General features: G+C 41.9%; 1 long non-coding RNA gene and 1 pseudogene across 17 annotated transcripts in view; one reads left to right on the top strand and one right to left on the bottom strand.

The window, feature by feature from the left end:
- Gm33228 overlaps window positions 1–27,623 on the bottom strand; it is a 395,277-nt gene extending 367,654 nt beyond the window's left edge. For 15 of the 17 annotated variants that reach the window (XR_003952589.1, XR_877240.3, XR_877243.2 and 12 more), the window contains exon 1: window positions 9,701–13,098. This is a non-coding gene — a long non-coding RNA (predicted gene, 33228). Of the gene's footprint in view, window positions 1–9,700; window positions 13,099–26,498 lie in introns of those variants that run through there. The other 2 variants (XR_877236.3, XR_877239.2) reach the window with 2 other exon arrangements.
- Gm7847 lies at window positions 24,535–25,345 on the top strand (annotated as a pseudogene).
- Window positions 27,624–27,845: the final 222 nt, after the last annotated feature.

Here is a 27,845-nt window from a genome sequence, read left to right as displayed (position 1 = left end):
GCTTGCTTGTAAGGCCTCTAATACAACCATTTTGTGATTTGTTTTCTACCCCACCTGCCAAGTTTCACATTAAATGTAAATACATAGATATATATGTAATTATTATTAATATATCATATATAATGATGTATGTTATTAATACTGCATAAGTTGCTCAAAGACTTCCAAAAGTCCCATTAGGAAACCTGTCTAGACATACCCTGTATTTTCTATGACTTTTCTCTGTTTACTTACTAGAGAGTAAATCAATGGGCATTTAATCATATAAAACTATGTGCCTGATCCTTGGCTATTTTATATTTTTATAGAGTATAACCTTTTTAAATATACTTATGATGTACATGAGTGAAAGAGGATATTTTGATGATAATATAGGCAGCATATATTGATTTACTCTATAAAACATCAGTGGATCTTGAGGATGTGCCAAGAACTGCAATAAACACCAGAACCCCTGAGCCAGCAGGACAGATGGACAAGCCACAGAAGGCTACAGTGTTAGATAGAAGGCAGGGAGCTAAGATTTCCTTGGCAACAGCAAGTGCATGACCACAGACTCTGACTGTCCTTGGAGTTGCTATTATTGTGGTGAAGTTGGTGCTTGTATGCCTTCTTCCATAACAACCACCCTTTTCAAGGGGGTCTTACTACCTTCCGTCAGCTAACTGGATCAGTTCTACAGAAAGAACTTTGTTCAGAGGACAAAACCAATCTCTGTGTTGGTCACTATCCTTCAAAGGGATCACAATCAAATTGGGACAAAATTAGGATGATGGTAATTAGCTGAATATATGATATTTTCTGTTTGAATTTTATGGGACAAAATGAACTAATTACTAATAGTTCCACAGAAATTGTAACAAACGTGTTAAGTTTATCTTGGATTGGTCCAAATGAGCAGAAGTTTCAAGTGTTTCAAAGTTCTTAAACCAGATGAAGAAGAAGCATTGCTCATTAGTAGAAGGAACAAACAGTTCTTGCCAGTCAGGACCAGAGTCTAGATTTGTCCTGGATTTTGAAAAGACTCCCCAAACCTCACCCCCTCAAAGCCTCACCTGGCCCTGATCTCTAGTATTCCTGTCTGAATCCCAACTCCCCAATGTTGGTGGAGTATTCCACTTTCACCCTGAAGTCCCAGACTCACGTGAAAAGAAAGGGTGACTTCTAAGGGCTCTGGCCATAGGATCCAAGAATTCAGGAGACCATTATATCAATATGTTCCCGTTTGACATATCCCTGTGGGTTGACTCTTCTGTCCATAAAACCTGCTCATGTGTGCCTTTAACAAGCATGAAGGATCTTGCTGTTAGAAGCAAATTAGTCATTGTAATGAAGGAGTGATTCATAAGATACATGGCTGAAAACAAGGGTTGTGGTGGCCAGGGAGGGCAAGAGGCCTCTCTAGAGGGAAGCAAAGGTCGACCCTACACTGGTAGCCTGGGAGATAAGAATGTGCATCCTTGCCCTCCACATTCCTCACTCACTCTGGTTCCCCCAGGCCCCCAAATCTGGATCGAGAAGAGTAGGCGGGTGACAAGGAAGAGAGGTGCAATGTGACAAACCTCAGATGACAAACTGAGAAAAGGTCATAGGACAGATTGTTCCTCTAGGGGACATTGGAAACTGTGCCCACATTTTATTCAAAAGGAGTCCATGTTTATGCAAATGCACACAAGAGCTCTCTTCCTTGCTAGAGGCAGAAAGGCCACATACACAGTTAAGGGAAGAGGACCATTCTCTTCCATTCTCACCTCAGTTTGAATGCTAAGTCATTATTCTGGCATTGCCCCATCCTCCTTGAGAGAAAGGCTTCAGATCCAAGGCTTCAGATATTGAAACCTTACAAGGCCTCATTTAAGTTACAGGCAACCCTGACTTTCTTCAGAAGGAGCAGGGCTTTCTGGGGAAGAGTCAGCCAAATGGCATTCACATACTGAGCCCATATACCTTCTGAGCTTTCTGACCCTTACTGGCTTTCATGTATATGTATTTCTCCCTTCCCTGATCCCTCTCTCCACCTCAGGGCCCTGGGGGTGGGTAGAACTAATTTGATGCATATTCCATGCTAATATAATCAAAAGTCATGCACATGTGACCAGATACCTTAAATGCATTAATCTAGAGAGTCACAACTAAATATTTTATTTGAAAGAAAGAAAGGTTTGATTTTGAAAGAAGGGAGGCAGATGTCCCCTTTGGGCTTCCAAAGTCAACTGTACAAATAATCCCTTTTTCTTTGTCCCTCTTGACAGTGACAATTAGGACCTGACCCCATTCTGGAGCCACCAACCCATGCTGACTTTGCATATCCTGGGACTCTTTAATTCCACAAGTTACTGTCTCCTTCCCAAATGGCTATGCCCTTTAAGGCAACTCTCTTGAAGGAAAGAAAAAAAGGCAGAATTTTTAGGAAGCATTCTCCCTGGAGGCATGACCAGGGCTGACTCCTGGAATTCGTTTTCCAGCTAAGCACTTTAGTACCCTGTTTCTTGTGGTTATTAGCACAAGTGACAACAGCCTTTTCCTCCCTGAGCCACGCAGATTAAGGAAACCTAAGACTACATTTCTAAAATTGTTTCCATTTCAACCCACAGAGAATCAATACAAGAGAAGAGCATTGCCTTAAACGCTAATGTTATCCTAACTCAAATTCATTTTTGATGGATCGGTGGCTGTGTTTTCTTAAGGCCAGACCAGGATAAATATACACATTTTTTGAGATTCTTTTTCTTTCCCCACTCCCTCACCTATACAGAGAGTGCAGTAGTGAATGATATGCTCATGCCCAGTTGTCCCTGAAGGACATAGTCTGTATGGGGGAATTAGAAGACTATTTCCAGTAAAGAAGCTCTAAAGTTCTGCCATGGATGCAAGTTCACATTGGCCATATGACTCAGGAGGCCCCAGTCTGAGCAGAGTCAGAACACATGCTGTGGAAAGCCTCAGACATGGGATTCAGGAGACTACCTAACTCTACTCCTCCTCCTCCTCCTCTGATCCACCACAGTCTGTACAAGCACAGACTGGACTTCCTGCTCAGAACCAACCATAATCTGAATCAAGAGTGTGCAATCCCCGATTCGCATTTTTCAGGTCTGGCATTCAATCATCATCAGCATCTAACTCTTCGTGTTCCCAGAAAGCCCCATTCTCACCATCTTCTTTGAGAAATGCTAAGGCATTTCTTCCTCAAGGAAGCTCTTCTTTCCATGATCCCCTCTCTGTCTTTGTGTTATGCCCTTGGCATCCCTCCATGCCAATGTTGTCCAGAACATCAAGTAGATGTTTATTGGTATAGTTCTGAGGCTCTAATCTGAACCACCTAATTGCAAAGTTAAGTAGCTAAGACCCTGATGATCAGGGTTCTATAGAGGAATGGAATGGATGGGAAGAACATATATTATAAAAGGCGACTAATTACATGGGCTTCTAATTACATAGACCTTGGTAGTCCAACAATGACCATCTGCAGATGGAGAAGCTAAGAAGCCAGTAGCTGCTCAGTCCACAAAAGCTGAGTGCCTCAGTAGTTCTAATGTGATGCTGAAGCTCTGGATGATAGCTGGAAAGCCACTAGTCTTCAGCCTACTTGGAAGGGCCATTGAACTGGGTTCTAATAGCAGCAAAGCATGGATGCACTAGCCAACAAGAAGGTACTGCCCACAAGTAGCATCGTAATCCCCTCAAACGCCTGAGGCCTGAGCTGCTGCCAGAAGGTTCCACCCACTCTAGAGGAGTCCTCCTGAAAATGCTCTTGCAGCCCCACCCAGAAGTTCATCTCCCAGATGATTCCAGATACAATCAAGTAGACAATCAAGAACCATTACAGACAAAATGCCTAGATCATTTATAGAAGAATAAATGAGGGCAGCATAATAACGAAATGAATGCTTAAATAAAGCCTCGGTTTGCCCCTCATACCCAATTGACAAACAGCGCTCTGTTCTCCTTTCAGGGATATTGAAAAATTAGGCTTTCATATGTTTTGTTTTGTTTTGTTTTGTTTTGTTCTGTTTTGTTTTGTTTTGTTTTTACCTTTATTACAGGGCTTGGCTTCATAATTTGCTTTGGGCAGTAGAACAGTGTGATGTGAACAGAGGCTTCCCCACCTCTGACTCAATAGGACCTGCCTTTTCCTCCTGATGGAGCCCTCTGACCACCGTGTAAAATTACACAGATGTCTGAGAGCTATCTTGACCACATTTTACCATCTGTGTAATTGTCGCACTGGTGAGATAGTGGGCTTTGGCCACATTCCTGACTCTCCTTCTAGTACTTTTTTGTGGGGTAACCAGTCCTTCTAGGTCTCTGCTCAGGATATATTGTGGGCTTGGAGATCATAAGCTATCCTTTCTCATCACAAAGAATGTACACAATATCAAGATAAATCTTTTATATTATTAACCAACAGTATAAAAAGGATTCAACAAAAATTACAAACATGGTACACAATAAAACCAATTCTTTGCTCAGTAGGGCCAAGGCATTATTATCATTTTGATACACTGGAGTCTTTCCTAGATGACCAAATAGCAGCTGAGAAAATCAACACCCAAGTCATATACTATGTAAAACAGAAGCAAATGTAGACTCTACTCCACAACAGTCCATAGAAATTGGGAGGTAGCCTGACTAAGGAGCATGATTCCCAGTGGAGAGATAAGGACACTAGACAACCCATGAAACCTTCAATCCAAAATTTGTCCTGCATATAAGAAGTACAGGGACAAAGATGAACCTGAGACTGAGGGAATGGCCAACCAGTGACTGGCCCAACTTGAGCCACACCCCTTGAGCAAGAACTGATCTCTGACATTATTATGCTGCTATGCTGAGAGGCTCCACCCAGCAGATGACTGAAACAGATGCAGAAAACATCAGCCAAATATTAGGTGGAGCTCAACGAGTCTTGTAGAAGAGTTTGGGGAAGAACTAATGGGACTGGAGTAAATAGGAACTCATCAAGAAGACCAACAGTGTCAACTAACCTGGACCTTTCGGGGTGTCCTTTTCCTTCTCAGAGATGAAGAGGATGAGGTGAGGGAGCAGCTTGTGAGAGGGCAACTGGGAGAAAAGGGGGAGCTCTGATGTACATTATTTATGTGAATGAATGAATGAATGAATGAATAAAAAAATAAAAGAAATTTGAAGGTAGGTAAGTAAGGTTGCAAAGAGATGAAACATTAAATCATCTATCAACAAAGATGACAAGGGACCTCCATTGGGTCACTATCAAGATCTCCATCTGAAAAATATAAAAATTGGGGCAAATATCAGAAGTTGGAGTAAGTGAAATAACCAGCAGCTACACCAGGATCCCTGTGGCATTGTCCTTGGTGAAAACTCATGTGTATAGGAGCCTGTATCAGCACAGGGGAAAGGAAGGAGTGATATGGATAGGGAAAGAGCAGAGTTTGGACAGAGATGTGTAGCTAGTGCTGACCCCAAAACCTATGTCATAAGTAAATATGGCTCAACTGAAGATCAACTGACTTACCAGGGAAAAGACAAAGTGGAGATTCTGGTCCAGCATGGAGCTCTATCACACAATAAATAAGACATGGGAACAATCCCCCACTGTTGCACTTTCTCACTTGATATGGAACATGAACAAGCATGCCTTCTTCCCCCAGCTCTCTTGTTGGAGTGCCATATAATTCTAACCTTGGAAGATATCACATTTTCCTAGGACATCTAGTTAACACATTTTCTAGGTGGATTCTGACCTGCTGTCACTTCTGAAATAGATGACCTGCTGCCTTGGTTCTGCCCTACTGGGTGTTTCTTGAATTAGAAGGTCATACCAAAGTTCAAGGCATTCTATGCTATCTTCCTTCTAAGTGTCCAGCTAGAGAATGATAAATTGTCACAGTGGTCATCATCATGGAGTCCAAGAAGCTCTTGTCTAGCCTTGACAGGCACAGTAGCTAGCGGTGGTCAGTCTGGGCCATCGGCATGAGCTTTTATACAGTCGGAAAAGATCTCAGAAATAACAGTGAATGTTGGAAGGGCATCTTCTTGTGAGTTTAGCAAAAGTTTACATAGCCCACCTTTCTGACGGAGAAAAACAAGAAGTAAGCAAAGAGAAGGATGGAGTATAATAGAACCTTAGCTCTGAGCCAAGGCCAAGATGCTAAACTGAGGAGTAGGACTTCTGGTCCTGGACATAGCCAGACTGCAGCATGCACCAGTGTCCTCAGGAGGCTTAGGAACAGCACATTCACACCCATCTTGGAGTTTTAGAAGACAGTGAATAGTTTAGGCTCACAAACAGCCCACAGAAACACTGAGTCACTGTGCTTCCAAGAGTGCCTGATGACATTGTACTGGAGAGTCCACCTCCTGTCCGACCTCTAACCACAGGAGGGTCAGGAATGTTAGACCTTTCTCAGTTGGTTCATTCCCTGGAGGATGAAGCTAGCAAGAGGCCACGGCATGGACATTTATTAATCACATTTTTATGCTTTAGAGTAACTAATTTTATTAAAGCCAGATCTAAAATGTCTTTATTTTTCCCTGAAGCAGTTTCTCACTGTTCATAATCTAAAAGTAGCTACTAATTCTATATTATAAGAAGGTAAAAGTGACACCTTTTTTAGATTGGCTGTTCTGGGGCATCTGGTCAAGCAAATGGAAGAGCTTAGTGAGGTTATATGAGTGCTGTGACAAGCAAGAATGGGAGTAGTGGCCACATGATTGAAACCCATACTCATTAGAATACCTGTGGAATAAAATAACTTTCATTATAAAAAGTTAATACCTAGGCTCCTAGAGCAACTCGGCTTAGAAGGGGTATTCAAGAGTTAGCTATGTGTTCACTCATTAAACACATTGATTAAGCAGCCACTATGTGTAGACAGAGAGCTATGCCTGGTCACAAAGTCAGTGGTCAAACTGGATAGGAGCTAGACAATCCAAACTAGTGGTGAACATCACTAAACAAATGGATGTAATGAGGAAAGACTTTCTCTGGGTATCACTGCCAGATTCAAATGGCGAATGGACAGGAATGAGACAACCATGGCCCAAACTTATGGTGCACAACTCTTTAACCAACCAGCAAGCCCCAGCCTCCCTTCACCAGGTCATCACTACCCTGAGTTTGTTTAATAGTGGCATCACGAATAGACAGCCACTTGGTTGATAAGACTTAGGGCCAGTAGACATGGAAAAGAGATCAATGCATTCCAGCAGCCTCTGACTTCACCAAGGCAATGTCCGAAGGCAACTACTACTGCCTGCACCACTACCTACGTACACACACACACACACACACACACACACACACACACACGTGCGCGCACACATCCAAGCACACACATGCATGCACATAGGCACATGCACACCTGTACATAGTACACACACAGGCATACAAACACAAGTACACACCCATATGCAAGCACATATGTATATACGCATGTGCATACATGCCCATATATACAGAACACACAAGTGTGCATGTGCGTGCACACACACACAAATACATGCATGTATGCACAGACAAATACATAGGCGCATTCACATATACACACAATGCACACCCGCATATGTCTGCACATTCACATAACCATGCCTGGAAGCCTCCCAGTTCCCCCATAGAACTGCTTCTCTCAGGAGAGAGTGGGTTTGTAAGATAAACTCCTTCAAAGGTTGTGTGCCCGCCAGCCACTAATGCAAAGAGCATAATTAAGATGGAAAACAACCAAATCCTGTGAGGAGCAGAAGCAGAACAAGATTGGGCCAACTTGGTGAAAAGACCTCTCTCCCCTGTGGCTTTGTACTCAAGAGCTCTCCACAAGCAGAGAAAGAAGAGAGGGTGGGAAAGAACACATGAATAAAACAAAAGCTGTATTTATAGTGCTTTCTTGTACAACCCCTATAGCACCCCCTGCTGGCTTGACCCCTGGGTCACCTTCCACTCCAGGACAAGATCACTGTGTGCCACTGTATTCTTTCCCTCAGGCTCTGAGTGTTGTAAGTTTAGTGAACCTGGATGGGAATCATGCTGAGCTCTCAAGTGCAGGGCAGGCAGAAAAGGGAGGAAACCCAGAGGAGGGCTAAGAACAATCTCGTGAACCATAAATCAGGGACTTAGAGTCCTAGAAATGCTGTGATCAAGGATCTGAAGTCCATGGAACCACAGCACAGAGGCAGGGGAGAGCACTGGGGTGGCTCTATCACAACAGGTGCTTTCAAATTCGGGTGTCGGCAGCACCCTGGACTGTTGGTTTCATTCAGAGCTAGGAAGACAGTGTCAGCCTGGGATAAAAAGAGAGGATCCACACTCACAAAGTCCTAGTGAAAACTTGCCAAAGATTCAAACCAAAACCAAGTGGCCTGGACTATAGCATTCTGTCCATTACAAAGAAATGGATGGTGACAATAGAAAAGAACCAGAGAAATGTAGCTCCAGGGCTTGTGTCAGTGGACTTGAGGGGATCAGTTTGGGGGTGAGGTAAGTAGAGCCAATACATCCATCCAAGTTCTCGTTTGAAAAAAAAAAATGGAGCATGAGCATTCTGATAAAACTGTAATGAAGATGAAATGAGATCATGGCAAGCGATTAGTAGAGAGCTTGGCATATATTTACCCCATTGTGTGTGCTGGTGGTAGAGACGGGTGTTGATGCTAAGCACAGCAGTGGTATCTGGGGTGGTAGCTACCTCCACTTGATTACTGGGGTGAAGAAAGGCCAACCTGCTGTGTCAAGATCAATGATGAATGTGGTCCAGAAAGCATCTGAAACTGGCAGTAGCTCTTTTCTACTCCCATGCCTGCCACCACTGGCTCAGCTTGGTGGTTAAGAGGCACACCGACAATTATCTAGCTCATACAAGTTGCCCAAACCACTCACTTTCTTTGTAACAAAGGGTTATTAACATGCTACCAGAACAACTTTAATGCAGGATGATCTGCAAGAAGTATTCAAACCTGACCCCTATCTGGCAACTTGCCCTCACTGTCAGCAGACCTGTCTCTCCTATATTTGGGTAGCCAGCCTCATTAGAACTGGCATGTGCCCATGCAGAGGTTAAGCATAGAAAGCTAAACACCAGAAACTAAAGAGATAGTACAATTTGTAAAGTGCTCACTATAGAGGCTGGAGGACCTGAGATGACTCCCCAGCAAACATATAAAAGGCAGGAGATAATGTCAAGCATACTTGCAAATTCATGATTGGAGAGTCAGACACAAGCAGATCTCCAGGGCTTGCTGGCCACTCGGCCTCTCCTAATCAATGAGTCCTGGCTGCTAATGAAAGATACTCTAAAGAAACAAGTTAATGGCTCCTAAGGGGAAGACAAACATGAAGTTGTCCTCTGGCATCCACATGTATAATGCACACACACACACACACACACACACATACATACACACAACATAAATACCACTTATATATCATAAACCTCAAGCACACAAACACACACACAAATACAAATACACACACCATAAATACCACTTAACCTCAAACACATACACACATACAACCATAAACCTCAAATACACACACACACACACAAATACAATTAAAATACATACACCACAAATACCAATTATATGCCATATACCTCAAAGATACAAACATACACACACAATATACACATGCACAAAAGGAAGTAAGGAAAAAAGGGAGGGGAAGAATTTAAAAAGGAAAGAAGAAAGGAAGGAAGCAAGCTACATGTTGGATGAGAAATCTTACCCTTTCTGGCTGTGGAAGGACTTCCTCCCTAAGGCTTGGGAAGCAGATATAGATGTCATGGGAGCATACCATGAGGAGGCTGACTTTCTTCAAGAATTCCAGTCCTGCGGTCTTTGCCTTCACATCTTTCTTGTTGTCATGGGAAACCAACAAGACTATTCCAAATACAAGACTGGATCTGAACTGAAATTCTTTTAAATTCACAAATGAAAAACAACAGCATTTACATTTGTTATTTTTGTCTAGAATACAAGGGTTGTCTATGAATAAAATACACACAGTTGGAGAGGGGGAGAAAATTCATCTCACATCTCTTTGCCAGCACAAAGGCCGGTAGAACAATCTTCACAACTTTCCATAGCTAAACACATAGTACCAGTCAAAATGAGCTGCTCAGCCCGTGCTTAGGATATTGTATGCAGGTCCCACCTGAGCTGGCTTGCAATGTTGGGCTAAAGTCATTAAATTGAAATTAATTAATTTAACCCCACAAATTACTAGGTTAAAATGAGTTGCTTGGTGCAGAATGACATGAAGTGAATCTAGATTGGTTCATCTTTAGATTCAGTTAACAGTGGTTTTAACACTTGGCTGTTGGTCAGTGGATATGGGCATCAACCTTGCAGAACTGAAAACTCGTAGAGAGTGGCACCTGAACATGGCCTCACGCAAAGGCATTTCTGAGTCCTGAAAGGTAGGTAGGTGCATTTGGAGCACAGGATACCATATGGTGTCAGGATATGGGGGCACTACATGCAACAGCAACTGTGATACTATTGCAATTTGAACTAGAAAAGTTCCCCATAGTTTTATGTGTTATAACACTCGATCTCCAGCTGGGGGAAAACCTTGAAGTGGGTCCTAGACCGAAGAAATGGATCACTGATGAGTAGCCATGAGGTCTCAGCCCCGCCCTGTACGTCTCCTCTCTCTGCTTCCTGATTGAAAATACAACCTGTCCTAAACTTTTACCACTATGTCTCCCTCCCCTGATGTGCTGTATCTGATCTTAACCCATGCACCAAAATAGATTTTCTTCCAAATAAGTTGCTTTGGGCAGATTTTTTGTCACAGCAGCAGGAAGGGAACAAATTGAGCACCTATGTGTTCATGCTGCAAAGATAGCTGAGATGCTGCGGAGCCCTCAAGCATGGGATTTTCCAGTTACTCCTAGCTACGGAGTTTAAGGTTCAAGCATTTCTTGTTCTTGCTGCTATTGTTAAGTTTGGGTTGAGTTCTAGTAGGGATTTGCATATTTTTGTTTTTGTTTGTTTGTTTGTTTGTTTGTTTGGAGATGTTTGTTCCTGGCAGTGGTGGAATTTTTTGTTTTTATTTTTACAGGTTTTGATTGTTTGAGTTTTGTCTTTGTCATTAATTTTAGTAGGATCCTTGTGTTAGTCAGGATTTCTATTGCTGTGAGAAAACACCATGACCAAAACCAACTTGGCTAGGAAAGGTTTTATCAGTTTAAAATTCCATAGCACAGTCTACCACTGAGAGACATAAGAGCAGAAACACAACAGAGCAGAGCCTGGAACTGGAGCTAATGCAGAACTTGCAAAGGAAGGATGCTTACTGCCTTGCTCCTCCTAGCTTTCTCAATTTGTTTTCTTATACAGTCCTGGACCACCATCCCACAGGTGACTCGGCCCACAGTGGCCTGAGCCCTCCCACGCCAATCACCAATGTCCTACAGACTTGCCTACAAGTCAATCTTATGAAGGCATTTTCTTGATTAAGATTCTTTTTGCCCATAAAGCCTTACCTTGCATCAGTCTGACATGAAAACTAGCTATCACAATCCCCAAACCCACAGACTGAGAGGAAAATGAGGACCTGAAAGCATGGGCAAATCCTATAATTTAATGCAATCTTTCCTGTCACAGAAGAATTCAACTTTTTGTCTCAAGATTAAGAGCTATATCCATTTGGTGCTACTTAAAAGAAAACCCACATTGGATGGCCTTCATAATCCTAGAGAATATTTTAGGCACTCCCTCTGTGTTTTCCGCCTTCCTTCCATTGAACTGAAGATGTTCTATATGAGGAATGTTCGTGTCTTGTCTCCTTCCCAACTGAGCCCATGACTCTACTTCTATCAATTCTTCCTTCCAATTCTCATTGTTATATAATCTAAATGTCTTAGAAATAGACACACATCTTAAAAATAAATCCCTGTATATAATTCAGCTGTGAATGTGGTATTCAAGCATTCTCCAACTTAAGAGCAGGCTCTCTTCCAAACACTTGAGTGTATGTCAGTCTTCTAGTATTCAAAATGCATCTTCCCACAGACACCAGGCTGTGTGTGGTGACTAGGTCCCCAGGCATCCCGTTAAAGCCTGCTGAAGCCTGAACAAATGGGGTACAGTGCTATCCTAGACCTAACCATGGCTTTATGGAAAGCAAGCACAGAGGTCTAACCTGAGACTGCCAGACCACACACGCACAGGAAACAACCACAGAGCCTGCCTCTCCCAAGAGGCGCTTTTTTTCCCATAACCTTTCCTGAAGAGAGGATGAACTGAGTTAAAAAAAAAAAAGAAAAAGAAAAAAAAAACCTTTCTGACTTCTACTTTGCCCTGATATATTGTGGAGAAACTATCATTTAACTGTTTACAAGCCAACTGCAGGAAAAAGGATACAATGGATGAGTTCCAATGGAATTGTTTGGATCTTGAGATGCAAGTCCATCCCTCTGAAAAGTTGGTGGGAACTTGTCATCATACCCACTATCAGCAGAGATAGAGAAATCTTACCAAGTCTTCAGCAGCTGGTAAAAATGAAGAAATAAACTCCAAGAGAGTGTACAGAGGGGTCATAAGACTTGATCACTGTCTTAAAAGCACCACAGTTACCTATAATGCAACAACAACAACAACAAAATCCAAGAAGGAACAAACTAAGTCAGTCAAAAGAAATTAGTGGATATCCCCTTTCGGGTGTCAATCACTACTAAGTCCTTTATCGTGTAAAATGAAAACAAAGAAGCAAAATAGGACAGGATAAAGAGAAGTGAATGCAGGAGACAAGTTACCATGAACCTGTCTAATGATCCTCAGTCCATGGCTACTCTGGGTCATGCATATCAGAGAACTTGGTGAGAATCTCTCCTAGCAAAGTAATCTCTCAATTATTCCTGGGAAGCCTTTTAGGAGAGATGGAGGAGTTAACACTTAACTTGAAGTGACCTATTCAATGAAGAAAAGAAGATCTAAATAATGTTTGGTGACATACAACCCTTTCGATCAATATTTATGAACTATATAGTAGATAATGTATCTATACCCTTACAACATTTTTTTCTACTTCTACTTTCTACCATAGTTCTACCTTCTACCATAGCACTGAAAAATAAAAGGTAATTTTTTTATTTACTGCATACGTATCAAAAGATGGCCTAGTCAGCCATCACTGGAAAGAGAGGCCCATTGGACATGCAAACTTTATATGCCCCAGTACAGGAGAACGCCAGGGCCAAAAAGTGGGAGTGGGTGGGTAGGAGAGTGGGGGGGGGGGAGGGTATGGGGGACTTTTGGAATAGCATTGGAAATGTAAATGAGGAAAATACCTAATAAAAAATATTTTTAAAAAATTGGCTTTCCTCAGTTTCTACAGACCTAAAAAAATAAAATAAAATAAAGTCCAGAGATTCATGGTCATCAACAGAGATACAGTGAGGAGACCAGGCTTATCTGTCATTCTACATTATAGAGCTTTGGGTACCATTATTTAAAAGGATCTTTATAGGTATCTATAGACAAAATTCAGAACATGTTTGTGTATCATATTATTGTCTTCATGAAAAAAAGTGCTATGATGAGGATGAACTTTGAAAACATAATAATGAGATAAGGCAGATATACAACAGACAAATAGTGACTTACATATAGCATGTCCTACTTATATGAGGTATCTGGGGTAATCACATAGAAGTACAGTGGCTTCACAGGGCTGGACAGGGCTTAGAAAACTTGTTTAGTAGATTGAGGGTTTAGTTAAGTGATATAAAAAAAATTCTGGAAATTGATAGGGTGGTGGCCCTGTATGTAATGTCACTGAACTAAAAAGAGTGAAATCGGTGGGGTGCATTATATATGTATTTGACCACAACTAAGACTCTTTTCAACACAGACTCATCACAAAAACACACAATGAGAGATGACTGGGTGCCAAGCATTTTTGAGTGGTTGGCAGAAAGAAGGATTAGTTAGCATAAGCAGAAGAGAATTTCTCATGAAGATGAAGTCTAATCAAAGACTTAAAGTGAAAAAGTAAGCCATCCCAATATGTGGAAAGAGCACCCTGGGCAGGAAGGCATCCAGCACAGAAAGCCTTGGTTGTCTGGGGACCAAAGAATGTGAATGGAGCTTTAATGAGTCTGTAAGGTTAAAAACTTCTGGAATGTTAGAAGTTTCAGGTAGCGACATTCTTTGAGGAGATAATTCTTGACTGTGATTGGCTAGAGAGGACATAACCATTCAGAACTAATTCACATAATAGGAAAGAAGTCATGACATAGGCCATAAATCCTCTTCACTTGGTGACTATCATCATTAAGGCACATGTCCCCAGCCTCTTTGTGTATAGTGACACTGAATTGGAAGCTCTGTGAATTAATGTATGGAGTCTGTAGTGAAATTTTTGAATGCTTGAAAAACACAGAAATGTTATGTAAATTTTAATCCCAGGTGTGAAGTGTGGGGCTGCTTTAGATTGTCCACAGCAGGTAACTATGATTTGTCTCATGCTCTGGCAGAGTGTAATTTTGCTAGCTGAAGATAGTTTACATTTGGAATTCTGGGGACAATTGAGAGGGTATAAAAATGCCAGAGTCCTGAGAGGCTAACTACTGATGCTACCCCTGCTGCTGTTGCTATTTGGTTGCTGGTTGGAGAAATCTGAAAATGAAGATCAAACTTTCACCAGGAAACTCAAGGCCCATAATTAGCAGGAAGTAGTCTAAAAACATCTACATGCCAATTCCCCTCTAATCTTCTTTCTTTCATACCAAGTGTTTGGAGGGGTGCAGAACTGTGGAATAAAGATTCGAAAGAAGATAGCCATAAAATCTCAAAAAAAGTAGCCAATAGTCCAGCTACAGGTGTCAAATGCTAGTGACTCCTCAAACAGCATTTCAACAAACCCTGTCTCTAGTTGTAATATCTACCAGGTCTTGATTTCATCTGATGGGGGACTCACATCTCTATTTTACTTCACTGACTCAAAGAATGAATATTAACTATACATGAAATGAAAGAGAATTTATCGTTTATTTAGGCTTGGGTTTTTTGGTTATGTTCTTGCTTTAGATAGAGTCATTCTACATAGATCTGGCTGTCCTAAAACTCACTATGTAGGCCAGGTTGGCCTTGGCCTTGAACCCACAGAGACCCTCCTGGCTGCCTCCTGAGTACTGTGATTAAAGGCACAAGCTACCACTCCTGGCTGAGAACATATAGTTATAACTTGGGGTTCTTTAAAGTTAAATGAATTTTGGATGTCTAGGAACAATATTTTAAAATGGTTGCTGCTGCAGATGCTCTTCTCCATGTGACCAAAGTTAAATGTCTGGAGAGGTGAGAATTCAGCCTACATCTCTATGGACTCATGCTTTGGCCCTTGGTACCCAGCTTCAAGATGTATAGAATGTTTGGGAGGTGAGATCAAACTAGAAAAAAATCTATTGTGGTGTTGGTTTTGACTGTTAATGGAACAATGTAGAGTCAATCACCTAGGAAGGGGGTCTCAAATGGATTGTCTAATCAAGTTGGCTTATGGGTACATCTATGGGGAAGTACGTTGATTATGTTATTTGAGTTAGGCAGGCCTACCCACTGTGGATGTTATCATTCCCTGGGAAGGAGATTTCAAGCTGTATGAAGGTGATAAAACCAAGCTGAGCATGCATACATCAATTCATTCTTCTGCTGTTTAATTATAGAGATTCAATGCAGACAGTTCTCAAGTTCCTGCCACTGTGACTACCCTGCAGTGATGGACTATAATGGAACTGTGAGCTAAAATAAACCTTTTTTTTCCTATAGATTACTTCTATCAGATAACAGCAGTTTATCACAACAACAGAAATGGAGACATGCATGACTGGGTGCAGTAAACAGTGAGGATTATAACAGCCCTTCTTCCTTCCTCGTCCCACTTACTGGTCCTGCCTCACTTTCCTGACAGCACACCTATGTGCTCCATCCTCTTCCATTCCTTCCCTATCAAGGATTTTATCCTCAAACTCTGAACCAAAGTAAATTCTTCTTCCCCTTTATGGCTTCTTGTTAAGAGTCTGGTCATAGACGTAGGAAAGGCTAAGTGACAGTCCCTGTCGGAGCTGAGTTGGAATTCACTAGAATAGAGTGAGGAATCCCCCGAGTTCTACAAATGCTCTCTGTTTTGGTAAGAATTTTTACTACATACATCTGGGTTCCCAAAATGTTTTGTGACTGTTTCAAAACACATAACATAATGTGTTTCATTCTGTTTTCAGACTGTCTCTGAGTGTCCTCTTGAAGATCATGACTTTATCAAGGGAAAGAGACATGTTATATCCATATTCACAACCCATATTTCCAACATAGCAGCTAGTCATAACTGGTACTCAGTGCATCCTTGTGAAATTTTCTACAATTATTATTAAAAACAAAATAAATTTTCAGCATTGAAGTAGGTGATGATACCACGTCCTTTCCTGCCATACTTATGTAGACTGGTGAGAATGCTTCCTTTAACACAGCCACAAAGGGTGTGAGTTTTTGTTATGGAACAGAATACCATAAAACTTAATAGTTTACCGTACCAAGTTATCATTTATTATTATCTGCTTTCTACGTGTCAGGAATTGAGCCATGGATGAACTTGGCCCTCTAATTTAGCCTCTCCCATAAGCTCCTAACCACATGCCCCCTGGAGACAAAGCCCAAATAGATAAGATCTGCTTCCAAGCTACACAATAGTTGTCAGCACAACTTAGTTCTTCATGAACTGCTGGGTTATTCCTGAGGGTCTCAGTTCCTCTCCAGCTAATGGCTGGAGGCTGCCCTCAGTTTCTTGCTGTGTGATCTCTCCACCATGACTGCTTGCTTCATCAAAGCCAGGGAGCCAGGAAAGACAAAGAATGCTAGCAAGACAAAAAGCACTCTTTCTTAGCTGCTATAGTTTGAATATAGATATCTCTCAATGTATATCAGAGTGGAGTTTAATCTTCAGTATTAAGTACTGAAAAGGCAGAAACTTTATCTTAGTGTTAAGAAGTAGAAGGAAGGCTGTTTAGAGAAAGTCTTTGGGGTAAAGTGTCTATGACTGAATCCTAGAGGCACCATAACAAGAGAAACAAAAGAGGGTGGGTCCTGGAGAGGGGAGGGGAGAGAGGAGGGGCCAGGGAAAGAAGGGTAAAGTGCAATCCGGATATAATATATGAAACAATAATATTTTTTATTTTAAAAAGAGAAACCAAAAGACTCATAGGTGCATGGTATTCCTGTCTCTTCTGTAATACCTGAGCTGCCCCCAGAACTCTACTAACAAGAAATCCGTGTCCAAATATAACCCCTTGAATCGGACTTAAAACCATAAACTCAAGTAAACCTCTTTGCTTTATAAATTACCAAATTATAGTATCTGGTTACTAGCAACACAGACCAACATAATAACCTTATCACATAATAACAGCCCATCACTTTTGCTATGACTTTAATAGATGTAGTTCATACTGGGCCTGCACACCATTAACTGGAACCATTTTTGAAGCATGCTAACTCCTTTCAGGTTTCACAGAAGTTGTGTGCCTTCATTGAGCTTCACTTCCATCCATAACAAACTATTCAAAAACAGCATTGGGTTGCATACGTGCAGGGAGGAACAATTCACAGGGTAAACGAAGCAGCCTGACTTCTTATCTGACTGTAGGGACAGAGGAGCTAAGATCATGCCAAGCCCAACAGGACCCTGAGGTCAAGGTTCTGGGTGAGAGGCTGAGCATGCTCATTTCACTGCTTGGTAGTCATGGCTGTCAATAAGGCCCCAGGCAAGCCCCAGACATCAGGAGTGAACAGCCCCTTCTTCAGGACCGCTGGAGTCATCGATTAAGAAAACTGCGGGAGGTGCCAGCCAGTGACGGTACCCAGAGACACTGCCTCTCTGACCAAATCACTAACTGTGCAGTTGCACATATCTCCCTTGCATTGACTGACAGTGAAATCTTTTAAGGAAACAGGGTCTTTGATTTGCTTCGTGGACAGTAGTGATAAGAGAAAAAAAAAAAAGAAAAGAAAGAAAAAGATAAAAGAAACATTTTTCTGTTTCTCACTCAGTAAGGGCTGCCAGGAACCTAGAAGAAAGAAACAGGTGCTGGCAAGAGGCATGAAGCTAAATCCTGACAGGTTGCTGAGGCAGTCAGAGACACAGAGAGTAGGGGCTTTAAAGGTCATGGGAAGGTTTGTTTACACAAGCAGGAGTGGAGATTTCAAAAAAACAAAATAAACAAATGCAAAAGCAAAACTAAGAATGAGGTGGTGGGTGTGGCCACAGGCAGGCCCTTCTGATGAAAGCGGGGCTGGTTCCATCTTGGAAACGGTAGCGTACACGTATTACTGTTTTCTTCTCATGACTATGCAGTAGTAGGATGTGTCATTGTGGCATATTACCAGACTAACCAAGCCTTAAAAATAAAGTTCATGATCACATTCTTTCAGCTAGATTACCCTTTCTGGTTCTTCTCTAGCTATATTGACAGAGCAGGATTCCCCACACCATTTCATAAACTTTAAAACATGGGAGAAGATTCTTTTCACAGTGGACAATTGTTCCTGAAGAGACTTAGAACTGGTCAAAATACAGAAAATAAATAAGCGTTGAGTGTTCAACAGTAAGTGGGACATCTATATCAACCCCTCAGAGTTTAGCAAGCACGGAGGAAGAGTGGATGGGAAGAATGCAAGAGTAGAAGGAAGGAGGAAAGTGCTGTGGGACACTCTCTGGGGGTGGTGTGGCTCTTGCTGACTTGAACTTTAAGCAGCTGTGATTATCTACAGATAATTGGACCATCAACATTCTATCATGGAAGGGGGAAGGCTGCATAATGACCCTGTGCCTTGCTGAGAATTTATAAGCAATTGGCGTTTACTGGAGAAGGGAGAAACATTTTCTTCTGTGGTATACAGTTGCCTATGTGTCTGTAAATTACCCCTTGCTCATGCTCTGTAAACAACTTTAGTGAAACTCACTAGTATAAAACACGCTCGAGAACCCTCCCCCCCACCCCCCACCCCCCACCCCACCCCCCCACACACACCAATGTAAAACACATCCTTGGATGAACTAGGAGAATGGAAAACTCACTGAGAAGCAAGAGACTCCAGGCTGGAGATAAAAGACTGCAGGGTCAGAGGGCACTGGTCTTGGTCACCTGGGAGACACCCTCTGACCACATATGTAGAGAGGGGGGACCCAGAATGGCCGGTATGCAGTGTCTTGCCCTTACAGCTGACTAGAGCAGATCCCTGCTCCGAGCTCTCTGCATAAGCCTGCCACCACCCTGCTCTGAGCCTCCCCAGCTGCCTTGTGCTCAACTGAGTGGGAAGAGGCCATAGAGGAAGCCAGCCATTTGGCAGAGCTCCCACACATCCAAGGCTCAGAGTTGCACCCTGGCAAAGCTCTCAGCCATTTCTGCCTTCTTCTACTTCCCCGAGCAAAAAAGATCCTGATTGTAAACATCACTTTAAAATCATGCCATCCACCAGCCGGCTCAGCTGCAATACATCAGCCTGAATTGTACTCATTTATGGTGAAGCATTGTATATTAATGTTTTCATTGCTTATCACAGACACTGGCTTTAAAGTGCTTAAGCCAGCTGTACTGAGTTATTTATTAGGCTTTCTTTTATCCAAGTTGCCTTTTCCTTAAATAAAGTGTTTGTTTTACTTTCATATATTTAAAAATCCCTCTTGTCTCCTGTGCATCACTTCTCATTGTTGTTGTGCAGGAACCCCATATCATTATAGAATATACTCAGTGCTATTGAACTAGGAAAACTGAGGCTAGGGAAGCCCATGGAAGAACAAGGTACTGGTACAGCAGACAGTCTCTCCGTAGTCAGCTCTCTTCTTTGTTTCCCTTAGTCCCCCAAGTGAATTCTACTTCCACTGTAATATTAAAGATCCTCAGTGGTAATATACTGTCCACTGCTTTGACTTCTGAAATTAACCTATGATCTTCTTTCTTTTCCATCCTGCCCTCCAGCCATTTTGACCATTTTTCTGGTTCCATCATTATACCATCTTCCACAAATGTGACATTCTTGAACTGTCCTCCTCAGTAGGAGCTACTTAAGTTGCTGAATGGTGAGACCTCCCTTTGTTCTCCCTATGGGCCCCCAGAAGGTCATCAGCAGGACAGAAAGCTAAAGGTATGGTCTCTATAAGTTTAACATTCCAGATTTGTGACTCTAATGTTGGGAGTTGTGGGTTGACTTAATACAGTTGACAGGATGTGGTTCCTCACTCTGAAATCTGAACAAAGAGCCACATGACTCTAGCCGCACATGTAGCAGAGGATGGCCTAGTCGCTCATCAATGGGAAGAGAGGTCCTTGGTCCTGTGAAGGTTCTATGCCCTAGGATAGGGGAATGCCAGGGCCAGGAAACGGGAGTGGGTGGGTTGGTAAGCAGGGGGAGGGGGAGGGGATAAGAAAAAAAAATTTTTAAAGAGCCACAATGGCATCTATAGGAATTCTAATAAAAAGTAAAGCAAAAACTTAAAAACAAAAGATTTAAGAGAAAATCAGTCAAGAAGTAAAAAGAAAAAAGAAATAACAACTATAGTTAGAGTCTTCAGAGAAAAAAAAATAGCCATGCAACAAGAACAGGAGGCTATTGTAAAAGAGAAAACAGAAATTTAAAAAAAAAAAACTCTGAGGGTATTAAATATAGAACAAATATATTTTAAAATTGCACAGACTTCCAGAGGATAAATATAACTAATATCTAGGAATTATATAATGGGTAATATGATACAATATAGAAAAGAATGTTGAAAAAAATCAGGCATCAAGGAGATCCAAGAGCCCTTTAAAGGAAATTTTAATGAGAGCTTGGTAAATGAGCCAATTACAAAGATAAAATGCCAAATATATCTCAAAACTAAAAGGTTTTTTCACAATAGCCAGGAAATGGTATCAGCATATATGTCTATCAGCTTTTGAATGGATAATGAAAATGTGGTACATAGAAGAATGAAATATTATTCAACAGTAAAGAACAATGAAATTATTAAATTGATGGGGCTAGAAATAAAAGAAGCACACTGAGTAAGGAAACTATTTTAGTTTGAATGATAATGGCCCCCATAGGCTCATATATTTTCATATATGTGAATACTTGCCCCCTAGTTTTGGTGGCAGTGTTTGGGAAAGATTAGGAGGCATGGGTGTGTTAGGGAAGGTGTGTCACCAGGGATGGACTTTGATATTTCAAAAGACCATGCCAGGTTTTCTCTCTCTCTCTCTCTCTCTCTCTCTCTCTCTCTCTCTCTCTCTCTCTCTCTCTCTCTCTCTCCCTCTCTTTCTCTCATTAATGGGAGTGAAAACAGGGTAGTACTAGAGTCATCAGTAAGAAAGCCAGTGTCTGGAATATGTTGCCTATAAAGTTCTGGCTGAAGAGCTATGCCATCAGAACCCTGATGGAGTGGGGGCACATTTCTATCCTAGAGCACCCTACTTAATCACTACTCTTCTTCTGTTTCTGACAAAAAGCAACTTAGGGGGATTTTTTTCTTATAGCTTAAGAGATACAGTCCATCATCAATGGGAAGGCATAGGTAGGGGCAGCAGCAGAGTGAGGAGAATGTGCAGCTGGACTTCTCAAATGTTGGTGAAACAGAACGTAGAGAACATGGAGGAAGTATGGTCAAGCTATCAAACCTGGCGGCCTGCCCTCAATGACCCACTATGCCCCCGTGAGGCTCTACCTCATAGAAGTTCTGATGCTTTCCAAATAGTGCCCACCAGCTGGGAAGGAGGTGTTCAAATTCATTTTACATTCAACCCACAATATATATCCATCCAAATGAAAAGTCAACTGAGAAGAACAAGAAAAAGGCATTTAGGTTAACAAGGGTTCTAAAATCTCGCCTGCACAGAGTTCCATAAACATCTACAGAAAGAAGTCTTCCTCAAAGTACACGAGTAAAGCAGAAACCCAGGGAAAGGACAGCCACTAAAGGAGTGAAGCTTGGGAGACCCCAGAACAGGACAGAGGCAGAGCGCCCAAGGAGAGCCAGCACAAATGAAATACAAAAAGGGGTTAAGCTAAGAAGACGAACCCACATTGTTCCATCTCCGATGGGCTTGACTCAGTATACAGGACCTCTATCCCTCTGCCAGAGACTGTAAGGAAGACTAGGTGGTACATACACAGGAAACTGGGCAAAATTTCAAACTGGATAATTTCTAGCTCTTAGAAAAAATATTTTAAAAATTCACATTTGTGAATTATTTTCATAGGCAGAAAGATGGAAATGCTACAAATTTGTATAACAGAGAACTTTCCATGGCAATAGAAGAAAGCAGAGGTGATTTATTCACTATAAGGAAGCCTGTGTCCTCGAAGCCAGGTTTGTGGAGAGCATACCTGCACTAAAGCACTAGACATGCTGAGATAGAGTGGTGACAAAAAATGTGAGGCCAACTTGAGCTACATATGGAGGCACAGGAATTATTTAAGGACCCCTTCCTGGCCCTGTGCCATCCAGCATAGACATTCCCTTAATGGATCACACACACACACACACACACACACACACACACACACACAATTTCATTCATGGTCTGAATTTGAAGGAGAAAGTGCCCTTTTTAAAGACTCAGATGACATTTTTAAAAGCCCTACTGATTCTACTTCCTTGCCACCAAAAGCAACTTCAGCGATTGAAAGTTAAGATGAATTTTCCAAGCATTTGTCCAACCAGGAGGGTAGCTGGTCAGCTTTATGGAACGAGAAAAGTGTGAACTAAAAAGAAATATACTGTCCCAAAATATCTCCCACTGGCCTGAAATTTATTCCACTTCATAAACATGCCTGAATTTCCACCAATTAGAAATTCATTTCCAGGCCCCTCTTGTAAAATGTGCAAGAGTGATTAGCTTTATTTGCTGCCATTCTAGGATCTAAAATTAGGACCAATGGCTGGGCCTAATAAAGAAAAATTGATGGGCTTTCTTTTTAAGGAAAATGCCTCTTTTCAGTTCTTGCTCCTTGTTGGGGGACTGGCAGCTCCTACGAATTGCTAGATGGTCTCTGAAGAGGAGACAGTCTTCTCTGGGTCAATTCAAAAGGATAGAAAGTTCCTCTTTGTAGTGGATTAAAAGTTACTTCCTGGCATTCTCAATGGTTTGTCTATACCCTGCCCTCAACAATACAAACATCTACTCTTTGGCACCTTATCAAATATTCTAACCCAGGCTTCCTCATTCCTGGGAACTCCCGCTGCCTGCCACAAGTCTGTCAGCTGAGCAGTGCGTGAGCATTACCTTGGTAAAAATAAGACATGGCATGAGGAGTCATTTTCCACCCTACCCCCAGAATATAGTCTTTATTAAATAGCAATCTTTGATCCAAAGTAGCCCTGTGTTCTCTATCTCTAAATGCCATGGTATATCTCATAATCAGCCACCAAATGCAGACACTAGTGCATATGCCAGTAAGATTTTGCTGAAAGGACCCTGATATAGCTGTCTCCTGTGAGGCTATGCCAGTGCCTGGCAAACACAGAAGTGGATGCTCACAGTCAGCTATTGGATGGAACACAGGGCCCCCAGTGGAGGAGCTAGAGAAAGTACCCAAGGAGCTGAAGGGGGTCTGCAACCCTATAGGTGGAACAACATTATGAACTAACCAGTACCCCCAGAGCTCATGTCTGTAGCTGCATATGTAGCAGAAGATGGCCTAGTCGGCCATCACTGGGAAGAGAGGCCCCTTGGTCTTGCAATCTTTATATGCCCCAGTACAGGGGGATGCCAGGGCCAAGAAGTGGAAGTGCGTGGGTAGGGGAGCAGGGTTGGGGGAGGGTATGCGGGACTTTCAGGATAGCATTTGAAATGTAAATAAAGAAAATATCTAAGAAAAAAAGATTTACATGGCTAGAAGGACTAACTAGACATCATGCCATGATGGGGAAGAAAAATCAGAGTCAAAGTCTCAAATAAGTAGACTTTGGTTCTAGGTGGACAGGACTTGGGGTTTGGGTGCAAGAGAGTTGAATGCATGCTTTGCTGAAAAGCCAGAGGTTGTTACTCTGTATTTCACAATGAAGCTCTGCTCTGAAAATTCTAAAACCTAGCTGTATTTGTGCCCCAACTCCTCTAGTCTAAGCAGACTTCTCAGCACCTGGGAAATCTTACTTCTAAATAAAAACGACTCTCTATCTACCTGATAGTTTTATAAGAAACCAATCCGAGGTGAGCTTGAGAATGCTTGGAAGGCAAAGGACCATGCAACACTCAGAGGTGGAAACCAATGTTGGCTTCAGGTTTGTGGCAATAACCCAGATTCACATCTGGGAATTGCAGCCAGCAGGGGCTCAGGCATGCTGCATGAAACACATTTCTAATTTAAACAAAGTCCAAGGGGCAAGGATTTCAGAATCACAGTCATTGATCTTTGCTTTCTTGTACCTCTTAGTAACAAAACTCTATCTGAAAAGAGTATCCAATGAAACTCCATAAAGCTATATTTTCCCCCAAAATGTATTGATGTCAAACTGGCAAATAAAAATTGCTAACACTTCAAGTAAGCAATGTTGTGATTTAATATGTAGATGTCTCTCCAGCAGCCAAGCAAGATGCCCAAAGGGAAGAAGGCCAAGGGGAAGAAGGTGGCCCCGGCCCCCGCCGTCGTCAAGAAGCAGGAGACCAAGAAGTTAGTCAACCCTCTGTTCGAGAAGAGGCCCAAGAACTTTGGCATTGGACAGGACATCCAGCCCAAAAGAGATTTAACACACTTCGTCAAATGGCCCCACTACATCAGGCTGCAGCGGCAAAGAGCCATCCTCTACAAGCGGCTCAAAGTTCCTCCTGCCATTAACCAGTTCACCCAGGCGCTGGACAGGCAGACAGCTACTCAGCTGCTTAAGCTTGCCCACAAGTACAGGCCAGAGACAAAGTAAAGAAGAAGCAAAGGCTACTGGCCCGTGCTGAGAAGAAAGCTGCTGGCAAAGGCGACATTCCAACTAAGAGACCACCTGTCCTCCGAGCAAGAGTCAGTACAGTCACCACCTTGGTGGAGAACAAGAAGACTCAGCTGGTGGTGATTGCCCATTGAGCTGGTGGTTTTCCTGCCTGCCCTGTGTGGAAAGATGGGGGTACACTACTGCATCATCAAGGAAAAGGCCAGGCTGGGGCACCTGGTCCACAGGAAGACATGCACCACTGTTGCCTTCACACAGGTTAACTCGGAAGACAAGGGTGCTCTGGCTAAGCTGGTGGTAGCTATTAGGACCAATTATAATGACAGATATGACGAGATCCATCGCCACTGGGGAGGCAACGTCCTGGGTCCTAAGTCTGTGGCTTGCATTGCCAAGCTGGAAAAAGCAAAGGCTAAAGAACTCGCCACTAAATCGAGTTAAATGTACACTAAATTTTCTGTCCCTAAATATAATTACAAAATTTAAAAACAAAAATATGTAGCTGTACATCTGTGTGTGTGTGTGTGTGTGTGTGTGTGTGTGTGTGTGTGTGTGTGTACTCATAAGCATATACATACATTGTAAAGCGATTATCAGTACTAATTCAATTAATGCACCCATTGTCTCATCACTGTTTTATATATGTATGGTGAGAACATTTAAATGTTCTCATAGGACATTTTGGATACACAACATGTTTTTACAAAGCATAGTCACCATATGTTTTAGATCCTTTGATCTTACTCATGCCTATTCTGCTCATCAGCATTTTCCTATGTCCCTCATCCAAGCTCCTGAAAAGCACCATTGTCTTCTCTGCCTCCCAGTTTGACATTTTAGACCCCAGGTAGGAATAAGATCTTGCAGCTTTTGTCTTTCTGTGTCTCTCCTATTTTAATTTATGACCTCTGGGTAAAAAAATCTGACCTGACATGTTACACAAAACACAAATGATAAAGTTTGTCCCACACCAGTTGTGTGAAGTAACATCACTTGCCATATGGGTTGTATTCATTACCTGAAAAAAAAAGACACTTAAGAAAGGCGAAATATATCTGGGCTAAGTTTGAAGGTATAGACCATTATGGTGAGAAAACCAGAGTAGCAGAAGCAAGGGCAGCTGCTCTGCTCTCAAGAAGCAAAAACAAGCCAGGCAGTGGTGATGCACACCTTTAATCCAAGCACTCCAGAGTCAAAGGCAGGTGGATCCCTGAATTTGAGGCCATCCTGGTCTACAGAGTAAGTCAGGAAACCCTGGGCTATACAAAGAAATCCTATCTCAAACAAAAAAGAAGAGGAGGAGGATGAAGGAGAGGGAGATGGAGAAGAGAGGGAGGAGAGGAGGGAAAAAAGGAGGAGGAAGAGGAGACAATAAATTTAAAAAATTCTGGTGTTTGTCTTATTTTTTCCATTTTATTCAATCCAAGATTCCACCCCAAGGACTCACATTTAAAGGTCTTCCCAGTTCACATAATGCTACCTAGAAATCCCCCACAAACACATGGTCATAGGTTCTAGATCCTATCACACTGACAAACAAACATAAGCATCACACAGGCACGTAAAAATCACATAGAGATACAAGTAGAAACATGCCTTGGCTGCTCACCCATTGATCCTGAAGATCTTTACTTTGATAGATTGGAGTCAGAGGAGGAGGCAGGTGAAGAGCATCTCACAGGGGAGGTAGAATCGGAGACATAAAAAGGAGGTGTGCTTAATCCTGAAAACACTTTCCACAGTGAACTCACTGAGAGCAGTCTCTTTGATGATCTGGTTCCATGTGGAAATCAAGACAGAGCCGTTAGTATTGTGGTCTGTCTTTTGCCTAAATATAAGAGCGCTTTTGAGCGTCTTGGAGTTCCTACTGTATAGCCTAGAGAACTGTTGCGGTGTTCTGTAACTTCCATTTGTACACTTGTATGCCTTTCCACCCCCGAAACTGTGGAGCATTCTTCATTGATTCAACCTTGGCCTGGGGATATGTCTCAGTGGTAAAGTTCTTGCCTAGCATGCACAAGACCCTTTGTTCAATCCCCGGTACTACAAAATAAATCAATCAACAAATAAAAATACTTAGTCTGAACTTTGATTACTCTAGGGGACCTTTGTATTTTCTCTAGACAAGCTTAAAGTTCCTGCTATAAACTACCAAAGCACTTTTACTCCATTTTGAATGCCCCTTTGAATACTGCGTGGCTGTATTTTTATAGACTAATGTACCTGGGGCAGTTAGTATATAATAAACTAAAAGTGAAAAGTGTAAGAGAGAAACCGGGAGGCAGAGATATCTCTCAGAATGTCAGTGGGAACACTAAGAAAGAGTCAATTGGACTGAAGAACAGATCGACCTATTACTCTAAGCTGTAGTTAATCACAGACAGCAGCAAAGCATCTCCAATCAAGTGATAAAGTTGACAGAGAAACTTTAAAAGTTCCATGACTGTCCCTCAGCAAGCCTTATAGCCTCTGAGGCTGCAACTTTGAAACCATGATAGCATGATAGGTAATGCCAAACTAGTCTGCAGAACATTGAGTCTCCTGAAGAAACACTAAGGCCCACTAATGAACTATATGTGTATGCTTACCTTAGGTCAACAAGCCATCAGGACATTTACCAGCTGATCAAACATTTGAGGATAGCTAAGAGACCAGCTGAACTGATCAGTGAAATGAAATAATCGAATACTGAAATAAGTGGTAGTCATTTTAAGCCACAATATTTTTGTAGCAATTTGTTATTCAACAAAAATTGATGCAAACTTCCCCCTTTGCTTTTTTAAAAAATTTCTTATCATTTTTTCTTTTGTATTTTTGAGATTTTAATAAAAATTAAAATATTTTCTTTCCTCTCCTTGTTTACTTTCAAATTTTGTTTGAAAATGGTCTTGTTTTATTGTTGCTGCATGCATGTGTCTATATATATGAGTGTGTGTGAGAGGGAGTAAGTGCAGAT

The sequence above is a fragment of the Mus musculus genome, chromosome 18 (genome assembly GCF_000001635.26).
Source record: "Mus musculus strain C57BL/6J chromosome 18, GRCm38.p6 C57BL/6J".
NCBI lineage: Eukaryota > Metazoa > Chordata > Mammalia > Rodentia > Muridae > Mus > Mus musculus.
This window is presented reverse-complemented; position numbering and strand designations above follow the sequence as displayed.